At 37.9% G+C, this 4876-nt stretch overlaps 1 pseudogene; it reads right to left on the bottom strand.

Annotated features, from left to right (window-relative positions):
* Positions 1-2629: 2629 nt before the first annotated feature.
* Positions 2630-4432, bottom strand: LOC120125066 (annotated as a pseudogene).
* Positions 4433-4876: the final 444 nt, after the last annotated feature.

Below are 4876 nucleotides of genomic sequence, written 5' to 3'. Positions count from 1 at the left end.
TTCCGATCAAAATTCAACTGTTCAGCGATGACGATGATGGTCGGAGATGGCCGACGACTGTTTGGGTTAGGAAGTTGAAATTAAGAATTAGAGATTTGGATTTTGGGGTTTTAAATTTAGGGATTTTTTTATCACGGTAAGGATGATTATTGATCAATGAGTGAGTAACGACGAGTGAGTGACCGTTCGACGATGACGATGGTGGCCGGAGATGGGCGACGACGGTTGGTAATGAGGTTAAAATAAGATATTTTAGTTTTTAGGGTTTTTTTTTATAATTTCAATAAAAAATAGGTTTTTTCAAAATAAATTATTTTTTCTTTTTAAAATTAAAAATAATATTTTTATTATTAAAAAATTGAAAAAATAGACGTTGTGCACCTAAAAGTGTAACTGAAAAAAACGTTAGACCTATTTTAACAAAAAAAATCTTTATATACTAAAATATTTTTCGAGACATAATTCGAACACTTATTTTTATATTAAGCGTTTCAAAAATCCCTAAAAGGGTTATCTCCTATCATCCCATGTTGTAGGCAGGCAGCTTCGTTTACAAATATGTGCGTGCATGCATGCTTTTTAATATATATATATATATATTCTTTGTATGACAATAACATAATTCCTCACTATAATCGCACTTTGGGCTGATCATAAGTCATCAGCCAACAACGCTCTTTTTCATCGTCTTTCACATTAGACTTGTATTCTGAACCATCCATTGATATGTTGCTCTCAATTTTAATAGATGGAGATGAGAATTAATCAAAATCCAACTCAAATAGCCTTAGTGCAAAAAGCTTTCCTCTGTGTACATACTGTGTGGCTGCAGACATAGCAAAACACTGGACATCGGAGAACTGAGTAAACGTTGACCCCCACTTCCCAGCCTGGAAATCCGTGAGGAAGACAACCCCATTAGGAATCAGATTCCCGTTGTAATTCTCTGGATTCCTAGATTTATAGTCTACACACCTGCAACCCTTGATAGCTAAAATGTATGCAAGTTTCCATATTCTGATCCGAATGATTGTGATTGAATAGTGTGTCAAAATTATTTCATTACTTTTCCAGTTGAAGTTGGCCAATCATTGGAAGCAACCATGTAGTTGATGAGTGGGTGATTAGACAAGTTAGGTCAGAAGATAGAGTCTTGTTCAAAGCAAGCAGCCAAATACATAAATTTCATCCTAGGATGGCATTCTCCATATCAACTTGAGAGGGTAAAAGAATACAAAACTGCGTGTCTATATATATATATTATATTTTGTGTTCAAGATTTTATTTTTTCCTATATCTCAAAGTACTACTCTTTTGATCTGATCACGGTGTTAATCATGCATGATCCGATAGGAATTCCGGCTTGCTTTTCGTCTAGTGATCACCCTGATGAGCCAACAAGCGTAGGCAGATCGGGGCAGAGTGTTTTCAAGTCGGTATATCGGACGAAGCTTGCTGGTGAGTGTCGCTTGATTACGGTCACGTGGTGCAGGTACCTTTTACGTCGTGGTCTATCCGTTTCGGTTCAAGGACTGGATGGCTACGAGCATTGCAGGTGCAAAGTCGAGCTGAAACTCTGGAGAAAACAAGGCTCAAAGCATTTCGTCATCGACGGTATAACTGTCGATGTGGTTTGAGACCTCAAGGCAGCCAAGTTCGACGGATAGACCTAGCTGCGATCGGATTACTACCTCGCCATTGTTTGCGAAGACGAGGTCATTTTACTCTTGGGAGATCAAAAAAAAATGCTTATAGAAAGACAGGCTGCAGGCCATCTCTTATTGAACCAATACTAATCTCCAGGAGGGAACATATATTTGGCAAGAGGAAGTTCACAACGAGGGTTATGTTTAACGACAAAGAAACCTTTCACAATGTCTCGGTCGAATGCAACTCTGACGGAATCGATCCGGTATTGGAGATAAGAGTCAATAGGAAACTTGCAGTTGAAGTTAAGCATCTGCAGTGGAAATTTAGAGGTAATGAATCCCTTAATGTTGGCAAAATGGATTGCAAGTTTTCTGGGATGTTCATGATTGGCTCTTTGGTTCGGGTCCGAGACATGGCCTTTTCATATTTAGCCCGATTCCATCGTCATCACTGTCGAATCAGGAACTCGACTCTGCATCAGTAGATTTTGGTTCTGCAATGAGTTCATCCAGGTTCTGCTTATTTCTCTATGCCTGGAAAGTGGAATGAAAGAACAAATTCGTGCTTGTTTACATGATTAATTATCGTTATGACATCATTCTCTGATAATTAAAGCCCTTTTCAACATGATTGAGAATTGAGAGGTTCCATTGGAACACAGGGCCCGGAACAGAGCTGGAAGACAGGATTTGACAAGCAGATTAGAGGACTTTCGGAAGTTTCTCTAAGAACGCTTCCATCTCCACTGTCAAATCAACATTTTCCCTTTGTTTTATTGTGTGGTTTAGTTTATTCAGATAAATTTTTAAAATCTTGTGTGTATGGGGATGATATTGTATGCAGTAGTTGATGATGATGTATACGTTTTTGTCCTGCAAATCAACAATGTCGTGCTCGCAAGTTACTTGAATTATGCTCAAGTCAAGTCAAGCTTTGATCAATTGGAACTCAAGCACAAATAATCGAGTTCGAAATCGAACTACATGGACATGATATGTGAGAGCTTATGGACAGCTTTGGTTATACGAAGTGGGGATCTGAAAGAGAGGCAGATAGCCATCCAAAATCCTACTGGCAACCCAATAGTTTGCAGCTTCAGTAAATGAACACCGTCCCAACTGATGTGTCTAGAGGGATCACCGCAAGAAGCCCCAAAGATTTCAGCACTGTCCACCACGGCGGTCCTCCCGCACATGACACGATGATCACCGCAACAAAATGTAGAAGGATCGACAAAGCCAGCAGTCGCCAAGTCGAATATGGTAGTAATTGATGAAAATTTGAGAGGAAAATGTTACACAACTGTAAAACATACCATACTTATTTGCTTCACTAATCAGAGAATATTTAACTGAGTAGATATCGACATATATAAGCCTTGCACCATGGAGCTGTGCCCTAAGTTGAGAAATCCTGTCTTTAAGTTGCTTGTTGAACTCATTAGCCAAATCATTGCAAGACTTAATGCAGCCGATTTGGTCGGCGTTCCGGCCAGGCTTAGGAGGGGAGCGTGTAACGAGAAAAGGCAAGCAACCAAGGGGACCAGTATTATGTATCCAGAAGAATCTTGCTCCTTGAAACAGCTTCTGAAAATACAGAAAAATGTAAAAAGAAGCACAATACAAGTCATTAAACGTTGTGTTTCTGACTTCGTGTCGTTTAAATCGAAACCGATATAAAGAAATACCTTGATCGCCATAGCAAAGTGACTGATTAAACTGGGAATGGATGCCTTAACCTGCTCCTCTGTAGTTGTCGGAAGGCCATAAGCCAGATCATTTTGCCCACAATCTAGTATGTAAAGAGCCTTTGAGAATTCATCTGGCCTTGGGAGCCTAAATGAAAAATTCAAATTCTTGGCTGAAAAAACAAGCAAGTACAATGTTAATTCATTTTCTTAGAAACTGCAGATCAGTTTCTGCAAATCTAACCTTGATTATAAAGCTCCTTGGTTCGTTGTTTGAGTTGTTGAAACTGCAAGAGTTGTATGTCGAGAGATAATGGATTGAAACTGACATCAACTAATTTACCATCCGCCGGTTGAATCGTCGATCCGCACGATGCGAAATTCGCTTCGTATCTGAAGTTTGAATCTATTGCATCAAGGTATGAACTCAACAATGGCAATTTCAACTCTTTAGCTGCACAGAATGTTAACAAAAGAAGTTCCATGACATGGTGACAGAACAGTATATATCATACTGAATTAAGCCACCCTTAACTATAAAATTTATGATTAGACGCCCATAGGAGACCGGGAGGTTTACCGAAAAAGGTCTCACCGTAAGGGAGACGAATGGACTGAATGTCGCGGAGAAACTTCCTGTATCGGAGTTTGAATCACCGAAAATGTAAATTGCTGGAAACTCACAAGCAGTAGATGAACCAAGCAATGAAGCAGCAACAAGTAAACTGATTGCCACTGCCATTACACCCTTGCTGCAAATACTAGCAAGGCTTCCCTAGAATCAATCACACCATTCAAACAAATGAGCATTAAATAGTACAGTAAGCTTTAAGATCACTGACATGCTTCATCACCATGAAATTGTAATCATATTTTCTATTGATAATTTATTTTTCGTTATCTCTAAAATTTTATAAATTCGTTGCTTAATATAAAATACTGCATATGCTCGTGAAAATGTATATGATTGGAACGTCATTTTGCCTTAAAAACATTAATGGCAGCTTTGCTTATGTTGATGAATAAGAACCAACATTAGTTTAACACTTTCCGGAAAAGCGTATGATACTTCATCGCTGCTTCATTAGCAGTCATTAGTGTCAAAATGAGAATCACACCATGAAAGCTTCACCTCAACTCCCAGTCATATCATACCAAATTTAATTAAATGTAAGTACCAATAATTTTAGCGGAATACCAGTAGGAATTTAGAACAATGAGCTTGCTGTTTCTTGAAGTCCAAGCAATGATTTACATGGCATTTTATGTATTTGATTTTTTTTTATAAATTTTATGTTCATAGTAGATCTTTCTATCATATGTGGAATGGATAGAGTCGAATCACGTAAATCTCATCTTTTATGTGTGATTTATTTAATTTGATCATGCTTTGATTATTTTTTTTTTGTTTACATATTTTTAACAAGTTGAATCAAAGATATAATTCGAGTCTCATGATGATGATGTAAGAGGAGTTTGCTGCAATGACTTTTCAGGACAAATGGAGTAATTCTCAATCGATCCAATGATTATTCAAGA

This window comes from Hibiscus syriacus, unplaced genomic scaffold, assembly GCF_006381635.1.
Source record: "Hibiscus syriacus cultivar Baekdansim isolate YM2019G1 unplaced genomic scaffold, ASM638163v2 tig00110429_pilon, whole genome shotgun sequence".
Classification (NCBI taxonomy): domain Eukaryota; kingdom Viridiplantae; phylum Streptophyta; class Magnoliopsida; order Malvales; family Malvaceae; genus Hibiscus; species Hibiscus syriacus.
Note: the sequence above shows the minus strand (reverse complement) of the source record. Positions and strands in the feature narration are given on the sequence as shown.